The following is a 10,329-nucleotide window of genomic DNA, read 5'->3' as shown; positions in this document are numbered from 1 at the left end:
TTATGCCGTAGAACCATGTTGGCAATTTATGAATTTGATAGATTTTTCATATTTTTGTTGTGTAACAACGTGATCATATTACAACCGAATGGAGCCACGGCAATGCACATACACACAGTATAAGAACGAATATACAACGTATGCGTAATGAAACCATGTATTTCACTTTGTCAAAACACGCTATAGCTATAGAAAACAACTTATTGGATGGAAAAACATGCTCTTAAACTAATCGCTACTTTGCCGTGAATAAACTCAAACTGAAACGATACAGAGAAGAGTAGCGTCATGGCGCATGGCGCACGCAAAGAAATCTCCGTAAATCACTCTCTTTATATTGGGCATGACAAACTTCTGCAACTGCTTCTTTCTAATTTCTTTGCTTCCCCTCTAAGCACGAACTAGAAATAAGTCTATAATAGTCAGTGTTTTTGATTTTTTTTTACATGTGATCTTTTTTCTAGGTAATGCTACATTTGATGGAGAGAGATAAAAAAAAAAATTAATAGCGAGGAAAAGGGGGGACCAAGCTGCATATTTCATGTTGTTTATATTACCCACGTAAAGTGGGTGTAGAGAAATTGTCTATAGACTCATTAATTGTTCCTCTCCACGGATATCTTTAGTAAAAGGCGAAAGATATATTCGTGGTTTGAAGAGAAACCAGAGTAACTCGACTTGCACAAACTTTGAATATACAGAATAATGTAAATGTTTTCTGAGAGAAGGTGTTTGCGAAAATGAACTTTTGCAAACATCCTTAAATTCTACCCAATAAGTATCTACACATGGCACATTTATGCCGTAGAACCATGTTGGCAATTTATGAATTTGATAGATTTTTCATATTTTTGTTGTGTAACAACGTGATCATATTACAACCGAATGGAGCCACGGCAATGCACATACACACAGTATAAGAACGAATATACAACGTATGCGTAATGAAACCATGTATTTCACTTTGTCAAAACACGCTATAGCTATAGAAAACAACTTATTGGATGGAAAAACATGCTCTTAAACTAATCGCTACTTTGCCGTGAATAAACTCAAACTGAAACGATACAGAGAAGAGTAGCGTCATGGCGCATGGCGCACGCAAAGAAATCTCCGTAAATCACTCTCTTTATATTGGGCATGACAAACTTCTGCAACTGCTTCTTTCTAATTTCTTTGCTTCCCCTCTAAGCACGAACTAGAAATAAGTCTATAATAGTCAGTGTTTTTGATTTTTTTTTACATGTGATCTTTTTTCTAGGTAATGCTACATTTGATGGAGAGAGATAAAAAAAAAAATTAATAGCGAGGAAAAGGGGGGACCAAGCTGCATATTTCATGTTGTTTATATTACCCACGTAAAGTGGGTGTAGAGAAATTGTCTATAGACTCATTAATTGTTCCTCTCCACGGATATCTTTAGTAAAAGGCGAAAGATATATTCGTGGTTTGAAGAGAAACCAGAGTAACTCGACTTGCACAAACTTTGAATATACAGAATAATGTAAATGTTTTCTGAGAGAAGGTGTTTGCGAAAATGAACTTTTTGCAAACATCCTTAAATTCTACCCAATAAGTATCTACACATGGCACATTTATGCCGTAGAACCATGTTGGCAATTTATGAATTTGATAGATTTTTCATATTTTTGTTGTGTAACAACGTGATCATATTACAACCGAATGGAGCCACGGCAATGCACATACACACAGTATAAGAACGAATATACAACGTATGCGTAATGAAACCATGTATTTCACTTTGTCAAAACACGCTATAGCTATAGAAAACAACTTATTGGATGGAAAAACATGCTCTTAAACTAATCGCTACTTTGCCGTGAATAAACTCAAACTGAAACGATACAGAGAAGAGTAGCGTCATGGCGCATGGCGCACGCAAAGAAATCTCCGTAAATCACTCTCTTTATATTGGGCATGACAAACTTCTGCAACTGCTTCTTTCTAATTTCTTTGCTTCCCCTCTAAGCACGAACTAGAAATAAGTCTATAATAGTCAGTGTTTTTGATTTTTTTTTACATGTGATCTTTTTTCTAGGTAATGCTACATTTGATGGAGAGAGATAAAAAAAAAAATTAATAGCGAGGAAAAGGGGGGACCAAGCTGCATATTTCATGTTGTTTATATTACCCACGTAAAGTGGGTGTAGAGAAATTGTCTATAGACTCATTAATTGTTCCTCTCCACGATATCTTTAGTAAAAGGCGAAAGATATATTCGTGGTTTGAAGAGAAACCAGAGTAACTCGACTTGCACAAACTTTGAATATACAGAATAATGTAAATGTTTTCTGAGAGAAGGTGTTTGCGAAAATGAACTTTTTGCAAACATCCTTAAATTCTACCCAATAAGTATCTACACATGGCACATTTATGCCGTAGAACCATGTTGGCAATTTATGAATTTGATAGATTTTTCATATTTTTGTTGTGTAACAACGTGATCATATTACAACCGAATGGAGCCACGGCAATGCACATACACACAGTATAAGAACGAATATACAACGTATGCGTAATGAAACCATGTATTTCACTTTGTCAAAACACGCTATAGCTATAGAAAACAACTTATTGGATGGAAAACATGCTCTTAAACTAATCGCTACTTTGCCGTGAATAAACTCAAACTGAAACGATACAGAGAAGAGTAGCGTCATGGCGCATGGCGCACGCAAAGAAATCTCCGTAAATCACTCTCTTTATATTGGGCATGACAAACTTCTGCAACTGCTTCTTTCTAATTTCTTTGCTTCCCCTCTAAGCACGAACTAGAAATAAGTCTATAATAGTCAGTGTTTTTGATTTTTTTTTACATGTGATCTTTTTTCTAGGTAATGCTACATTTGATGGAGAGAGATAAAAAAAAAAATTAATAGCGAGGAAAAGGGGGGACCAAGCTGCATATTTCATGTTGTTTATATTACCCACGTAAAGTGGGTGTAGAGAAATTGTCTATAGACTCATTAATTGTTCCTCTCCACGGATATCTTTAGTAAAAGGCGAAAGATATATTCGTGGTTTGAAGAGAAACCAGAGTAACTCGACTTGCACAAACTTTGAATATACAGAATAATGTAAATGTTTTCTGAGAGAAGGTGTTTGCGAAAATGAACTTTTTGCAAACATCCTTAAATTCTACCCAATAAGTATCTACACATGGCACATTTATGCCGTAGAACCATGTTGGCAATTTATGAATTTGATAGATTTTTCATATTTTTGTTGTGTAACAACGTGATCATATTACAACCGAATGGAGCCACGGCAATGCACATACACACAGTATAAGAACGAATATACAACGTATGCGTAATGAAACCATGTATTTCACTTTGTCAAAACACGCTATAGCTATAGAAAACAACTTATTGGATGGAAAAACATGCTCTTAAACTAATCGCTACTTTGCCGTGAATAAACTCAAACTGAAACGATACAGAGAAGAGTAGCGTCATGGCGCATGGCGCACGCAAAGAAATCTCCGTAAATCACTCTCTTTATATTGGGCATGACAAACTTCTGCAACTGCTTCTTTCTAATTTCTTTGCTTCCCCTCTAAGCACGAACTAGAAATAAGTCTATAATAGTCAGTGTTTTTGATTTTTTTTTACATGTGATCTTTTTTCTAGGTAATGCTACATTTGATGGAGAGAGATAAAAAAAAAAATTAATAGCGAGGAAAAGGGGGGACCAAGCTGCATATTTCATGTTGTTTATATTACCCACGTAAAGTGGGTGTAGAGAAATTGTCTATAGACTCATTAATTGTTCCTCTCCACGGATATCTTTAGTAAAAGGCGAAAGATATATTCGTGGTTTGAAGAGAAACCAGAGTAACTCGACTTGCACAAACTTTGAATATACAGAATAATGTAAATGTTTTCTGAGAGAAGGTGTTTGCGAAAATGAACTTTTTGCAAACATCCTTAAATTCTACCCAATAAGTATCTACACATGGCACATTTATGCCGTAGAACCATGTTGGCAATTTATGAATTTGATAGATTTTTCATATTTTTGTTGTGTAACAACGTGATCATATTACAACCGAATGGAGCCACGGCAATGCACATACACACAGTATAAGAACGAATATACAACGTATGCGTAATGAAACCATGTATTTCACTTTGTCAAAACACGCTATAGCTATAGAAAACAACTTATTGGATGGAAAAACATGCTCTTAAACTAATCGCTACTTTGCCGTGAATAAACTCAAACTGAAACGATACAGAGAAGAGTAGCGTCATGGCGCATGGCGCACGCAAAGAAATCTCCGTAAATCACTCTCTTTATATTGGGCATGACAAACTTCTGCAACTGCTTCTTTCTAATTTCTTTGCTTCCCCTCTAAGCACGAACTAGAAATAAGTCTATAATAGTCAGTGTTTTTGATTTTTTTTTACATGTGATCTTTTTTCTAGGTAATGCTACATTTGATGGAGAGAGATAAAAAAAAAAATTAATAGCGAGGAAAAGGGGGGACCAAGCTGCATATTTCATGTTGTTTATATTACCCACGTAAAGTGGGTGTAGAGAAATTGTCTATAGACTCATTAATTGTTCCTCTCCACGGATATCTTTAGTAAAAGGCGAAAGATATATTCGTGGTTTGAAGAGAAACCAGAGTAACTCGACTTGCACAAACTTTGAATATACAGAATAATGTAAATGTTTTCTGAGAGAAGGTGTTTGCGAAAATGAACTTTTTGCAAACATCCTTAAATTCTACCCAATAAGTATCTACACATGGCACATTTATGCCGTAGAACCATGTTGGCAATTTATGAATTTGATAGATTTTTCATATTTTTGTTGTGTAACAACGTGATCATATTACAACCGAATGGAGCCACGGCAATGCACATACACACAGTATAAGAACGAATATACAACGTATGCGTAATGAAACCATGTATTTCACTTTGTCAAAACACGCTATAGCTATAGAAAACAACTTATTGGATGGAAAAACATGCTCTTAAACTAATCGCTACTTTGCCGTGAATAAACTCAAACTGAAACGATACAGAGAAGAGTAGCGTCATGGCGCATGGCGCACGCAAAGAAATCTCCGTAAATCACTCTCTTTATATTGGGCATGACAAACTTCTGCAACTGCTTCTTTCTAATTTCTTTGCTTCCCCTCTAAGCACGAACTAGAAATAAGTCTATAATAGTCAGTGTTTTTGATTTTTTTTTACATGTGATCTTTTTTCTAGGTAATGCTACATTTGATGGAGAGAGATAAAAAAAAAAATTAATAGCGAGGAAAAGGGGGGACCAAGCTGCATATTTCATGTTGTTTATATTACCCACGTAAAGTGGGTGTAGAGAAATTGTCTATAGACTCATTAATTGTTCCTCTCCACGGATATCTTTAGTAAAAGGCGAAAGATATATTCGTGGTTTGAAGAGAAACCAGAGTAACTCGACTTGCACAAACTTTGAATATACAGAATAATGTAAATGTTTTCTGAGAGAAGGTGTTTGCGAAAATGAACTTTTTGCAAACATCCTTAAATTCTACCCAATAAGTATCTACACATGGCACATTTATGCCGTAGAACCATGTTGGCAATTTATGAATTTGATAGATTTTTCATATTTTTGTTGTGTAACAACGTGATCATATTACAACCGAATGGAGCCACGGCAATGCACATACACACAGTATAAGAACGAATATACAACGTATGCGTAATGAAACCATGTATTTCACTTTGTCAAAACACGCTATAGCTATAGAAAACAACTTATTGGATGGAAAAACATGCTCTTAAACTAATCGCTACTTTGCCGTGAATAAACTCAAACTGAAACGATACAGAGAAGAGTAGCGTCATGGCGCATGGCGCACGCAAAGAAATCTCCGTAAATCACTCTCTTTATATTGGGCATGACAAACTTCTGCAACTGCTTCTTTCTAATTTCTTTGCTTCCCCTCTAAGCACGAACTAGAAATAAGTCTATAATAGTCAGTGTTTTTGATTTTTTTTTACATGTGATCTTTTTTCTAGGTAATGCTACATTTGATGGAGAGAGATAAAAAAAAAAATTAATAGCGAGGAAAAGGGGGGACCAAGCTGCATATTTCATGTTGTTTATATTACCCACGTAAAGTGGGTGTAGAGAAATTGTCTATAGACTCATTAATTGTTCCTCTCCACGGATATCTTTAGTAAAAGGCGAAAGATATATTCGTGGTTTGAAGAGAAACCAGAGTAACTCGACTTGCACAAACTTTGAATATACAGAATAATGTAAATGTTTTCTGAGAGAAGGTGTTTGCGAAAATGAACTTTTTGCAAACATCCTTAAATTCTACCCAATAAGTATCTACACATGGCACATTTATGCCGTAGAACCATGTTGGCAATTTATGAATTTGATAGATTTTTCATATTTTTGTTGTGTAACAACGTGATCATATTACAACCGAATGGAGCCACGGCAATGCACATACACACAGTATAAGAACGAATATACAACGTATGCGTAATGAAACCATGTATTTCACTTTGTCAAAACACGCTATAGCTATAGAAAACAACTTATTGGATGGAAAAACATGCTCTTAAACTAATCGCTACTTTGCCGTGAATAAACTCAAACTGAAACGATACAGAGAAGAGTAGCGTCATGGCGCATGGCGCACGCAAAGAAATCTCCGTAAATCACTCTCTTTATATTGGGCATGACAAACTTCTGCAACTGCTTCTTTCTAATTTCTTTGCTTCCCCTCTAAGCACGAACTAGAAATAAGTCTATAATAGTCAGTGTTTTTGATTTTTTTTTACATGTGATCTTTTTTCTAGGTAATGCTACATTTGATGGAGAGAGATAAAAAAAAAAATTAATAGCGAGGAAAAGGGGGGACCAAGCTGCATATTTCATGTTGTTTATATTACCCACGTAAAGTGGGTGTAGAGAAATTGTCTATAGACTCATTAATTGTTCCTCTCCACGGATATCTTTAGTAAAAGGCGAAAGATATATTCGTGGTTTGAAGAGAAACCAGAGTAACTCGACTTGCACAAACTTTGAATATACAGAATAATGTAAATGTTTTCTGAGAGAAGGTGTTTGCGAAAATGAACTTTTTGCAAACATCCTTAAATTCTACCCAATAAGTATCTACACATGGCACATTTATGCCGTAGAACCATGTTGGCAATTTATGAATTTGATAGATTTTTCATATTTTTGTTGTGTAACAACGTGATCATATTACAACCGAATGGAGCCACGGCAATGCACATACACACAGTATAAGAACGAATATACAACGTATGCGTAATGAAACCATGTATTTCACTTTGTCAAAACACGCTATAGCTATAGAAAACAACTTATTGGATGGAAAAACATGCTCTTAAACTAATCGCTACTTTGCCGTGAATAAACTCAAACTGAAACGATACAGAGAAGAGTAGCGTCATGGCGCATGGCGCACGCAAAGAAATCTCCGTAAATCACTCTCTTTATATTGGGCATGACAAACTTCTGCAACTGCTTCTTTCTAATTTCTTTGCTTCCCCTCTAAGCACGAACTAGAAATAAGTCTATAATAGTCAGTGTTTTTGATTTTTTTTTACATGTGATCTTTTTTCTAGGTAATGCTACATTTGATGGAGAGAGATAAAAAAAAAAATTAATAGCGAGGAAAAGGGGGGACCAAGCTGCATATTTCATGTTGTTTATATTACCCACGTAAAGTGGGTGTAGAGAAATTGTCTATAGACTCATTAATTGTTCCTCTCCACGGATATCTTTAGTAAAAGGCGAAAGATATATTCGTGGTTTGAAGAGAAACCAGAGTAACTCGACTTGCACAAACTTTGAATATACAGAATAATGTAAATGTTTTCTGAGAGAAGGTGTTTGCGAAAATGAACTTTTTGCAAACATCCTTAAATTCTACCCAATAAGTATCTACACATGGCACATTTATGCCGTAGAACCATGTTGGCAATTTATGAATTTGATAGATTTTTCATATTTTTGTTGTGTAACAACGTGATCATATTACAACCGAATGGAGCCACGGCAATGCACATACACACAGTATAAGAACGAATATACAACGTATGCGTAATGAAACCATGTATTTCACTTTGTCAAAACACGCTATAGCTATAGAAAACAACTTATTGGATGGAAAAACATGCTCTTAAACTAATCGCTACTTTGCCGTGAATAAACTCAAACTGAAACGATACAGAGAAGAGTAGCGTCATGGCGCATGGCGCACGCAAAGAAATCTCCGTAAATCACTCTCTTTATATTGGGCATGACAAACTTCTGCAACTGCTTCTTTCTAATTTCTTTGCTTCCCCTCTAAGCACGAACTAGAAATAAGTCTATAATAGTCAGTGTTTTTGATTTTTTTTTTACATGTGATCTTTTTTCTAGGTAATGCTACATTTGATGGAGAGAGATAAAAAAAAAAATTAATAGCGAGGAAAAGGGGGGACCAAGCTGCATATTTCATGTTGTTTATATTACCCACGTAAAGTGGGTGTAGAGAAATTGTCTATAGACTCATTAATTGTTCCTCTCCACGGATATCTTTAGTAAAAGGCGAAAGATATATTCGTGGTTTGAAGAGAAACCAGAGTAACTCGACTTGCACAAACTTTGAATATACAGAATAATGTAAATGTTTTCTGAGAGAAGGTGTTTGCGAAAATGAACTTTTTGCAAACATCCTTAAATTCTACCCAATAAGTATCTACACATGGCACATTTATGCCGTAGAACCATGTTGGCAATTTATGAATTTGATAGATTTTTCATATTTTTGTTGTGTAACAACGTGATCATATTACAACCGAATGGAGCCACGGCAATGCACATACACACAGTATAAGAACGAATATACAACGTATGCGTAATGAAACCATGTATTTCACTTTGTCAAAACACGCTATAGCTATAGAAAACAACTTATTGGATGGAAAAACATGCTCTTAAACTAATCGCTACTTTGCCGTGAATAAACTCAAACTGAAACGATACAGAGAAGAGTAGCGTCATGGCGCATGGCGCACGCAAAGAAATCTCCGTAAATCACTCTCTTTATATTGGGCATGACAAACTTCTGCAACTGCTTCTTTCTAATTTCTTTGCTTCCCCTCTAAGCACGAACTAGAAATAAGTCTATAATAGTCAGTGTTTTTGATTTTTTTTTTACATGTGATCTTTTTTCTAGGTAATGCTACATTTGATGGAGAGAGATAAAAAAAAAAATTAATAGCGAGGAAAAGGGGGGACCAAGCTGCATATTTCATGTTGTTTATATTACCCACGTAAAGTGGGTGTAGAGAAATTGTCTATAGACTCATTAATTGTTCCTCTCCACGGATATCTTTAGTAAAAGGCGAAAGATATATTCGTGGTTTGAAGAGAAACCAGAGTAACTCGACTTGCACAAACTTTGAATATACAGAATAATGTAAATGTTTTCTGAGAGAAGGTGTTTGCGAAAATGAACTTTTTGCAAACATCCTTAAATTCTACCCAATAAGTATCTACACATGGCACATTTATGCCGTAGAACCATGTTGGCAATTTATGAATTTGATAGATTTTTCATATTTTTGTTGTGTAACAACGTGATCATATTACAACCGAATGGAGCCACGGCAATGCACATACACACAGTATAAGAACGAATATACAACGTATGCGTAATGAAACCATGTATTTCACTTTGTCAAAACACGCTATAGCTATAGAAAACAACTTATTGGATGGAAAAACATGCTCTTAAACTAATCGCTACTTTGCCGTGAATAAACTCAAACTGAAACGATACAGAGAAGAGTAGCGTCATGGCGCATGGCGCACGCAAAGAAATCTCCGTAAATCACTCTCTTTATATTGGGCATGACAAACTTCTGCAACTGCTTCTTTCTAATTTCTTTGCTTCCCCTCTAAGCACGAACTAGAAATAAGTCTATAATAGTCAGTGTTTTTGATTTTTTTTTTACATGTGATCTTTTTTCTAGGTAATGCTACATTTGATGGAGAGAGATAAAAAAAAAAATTAATAGCGAGGAAAAGGGGGGACCAAGCTGCATATTTCATGTTGTTTATATTACCCACGTAAAGTGGGTGTAGAGAAATTGTCTATAGACTCATTAATTGTTCCTCTCCACGGATATCTTTAGTAAAAGGCGAAAGATATATTCGTGGTTTGAAGAGAAACCAGAGTAACTCGACTTGCACAAACTTTGAATATACAGAATAATGTAAATGTTTTCTGAGAGAAGGTGTTTGCGAAAATGAACTTTTTGC

General features: G+C 35.3%; 13 non-coding genes across 13 annotated transcripts; all 13 read right to left on the bottom strand.

The window, feature by feature from the left end:
- Positions 1-554: 554 nt before the first annotated feature.
- LOC139525665 (U5 spliceosomal RNA) lies at positions 555-672 on the bottom strand. Its single transcript, XR_011664995.1, has one exon. It is a non-coding gene; the product is annotated as a U5 spliceosomal RNA (small nuclear RNA).
- Positions 673-1,351: 679 nt separating this feature from the next.
- Positions 1,352-1,469, bottom strand: LOC139525664 (U5 spliceosomal RNA). Its single transcript, XR_011664994.1, has one exon. It is a non-coding gene; the product is annotated as a U5 spliceosomal RNA (small nuclear RNA).
- A 680-nt stretch (positions 1,470-2,149) lies between these two features.
- On the bottom strand, positions 2,150-2,266 carry LOC139525668 (U5 spliceosomal RNA). Its single transcript, XR_011664998.1, has one exon. It is a non-coding gene; the product is annotated as a U5 spliceosomal RNA (small nuclear RNA).
- Positions 2,267-2,945: 679 nt separating this feature from the next.
- On the bottom strand, positions 2,946-3,063 carry LOC139525663 (U5 spliceosomal RNA). Its single transcript, XR_011664993.1, has one exon. It is a non-coding gene; the product is annotated as a U5 spliceosomal RNA (small nuclear RNA).
- Positions 3,064-3,743: 680 nt separating this feature from the next.
- Positions 3,744-3,861, bottom strand: LOC139525662 (U5 spliceosomal RNA). The gene has a single exon (XR_011664992.1). It is a non-coding gene; the product is annotated as a U5 spliceosomal RNA (small nuclear RNA).
- A 680-nt stretch (positions 3,862-4,541) lies between these two features.
- LOC139525661 (U5 spliceosomal RNA) lies at positions 4,542-4,659 on the bottom strand. The gene has a single exon (XR_011664991.1). It is a non-coding gene; the product is annotated as a U5 spliceosomal RNA (small nuclear RNA).
- A 680-nt stretch (positions 4,660-5,339) lies between these two features.
- LOC139525660 (U5 spliceosomal RNA) lies at positions 5,340-5,457 on the bottom strand. Its single transcript, XR_011664990.1, has one exon. It is a non-coding gene; the product is annotated as a U5 spliceosomal RNA (small nuclear RNA).
- Positions 5,458-6,137: 680 nt separating this feature from the next.
- On the bottom strand, positions 6,138-6,255 carry LOC139525659 (U5 spliceosomal RNA). The gene has a single exon (XR_011664989.1). It is a non-coding gene; the product is annotated as a U5 spliceosomal RNA (small nuclear RNA).
- Positions 6,256-6,935: 680 nt separating this feature from the next.
- On the bottom strand, positions 6,936-7,053 carry LOC139525658 (U5 spliceosomal RNA). Its single transcript, XR_011664988.1, has one exon. It is a non-coding gene; the product is annotated as a U5 spliceosomal RNA (small nuclear RNA).
- A 680-nt stretch (positions 7,054-7,733) lies between these two features.
- LOC139525657 (U5 spliceosomal RNA) lies at positions 7,734-7,851 on the bottom strand. The gene has a single exon (XR_011664987.1). It is a non-coding gene; the product is annotated as a U5 spliceosomal RNA (small nuclear RNA).
- A 681-nt stretch (positions 7,852-8,532) lies between these two features.
- Positions 8,533-8,650, bottom strand: LOC139525655 (U5 spliceosomal RNA). Its single transcript, XR_011664985.1, has one exon. It is a non-coding gene; the product is annotated as a U5 spliceosomal RNA (small nuclear RNA).
- Positions 8,651-9,331: 681 nt separating this feature from the next.
- On the bottom strand, positions 9,332-9,449 carry LOC139525654 (U5 spliceosomal RNA). The gene has a single exon (XR_011664984.1). It is a non-coding gene; the product is annotated as a U5 spliceosomal RNA (small nuclear RNA).
- A 681-nt stretch (positions 9,450-10,130) lies between these two features.
- LOC139525653 (U5 spliceosomal RNA) lies at positions 10,131-10,248 on the bottom strand. Its single transcript, XR_011664983.1, has one exon. It is a non-coding gene; the product is annotated as a U5 spliceosomal RNA (small nuclear RNA).
- Between the last annotated feature and the right edge of the window lie 81 nt (positions 10,249-10,329).

The sequence above is a fragment of the Mytilus edulis genome, chromosome 5, assembly GCF_963676685.1.
Source record: "Mytilus edulis chromosome 5, xbMytEdul2.2, whole genome shotgun sequence".
NCBI classification, from domain to species: domain Eukaryota; kingdom Metazoa; phylum Mollusca; class Bivalvia; order Mytilida; family Mytilidae; genus Mytilus; species Mytilus edulis.
This window is presented reverse-complemented; position numbering and strand designations above follow the sequence as displayed.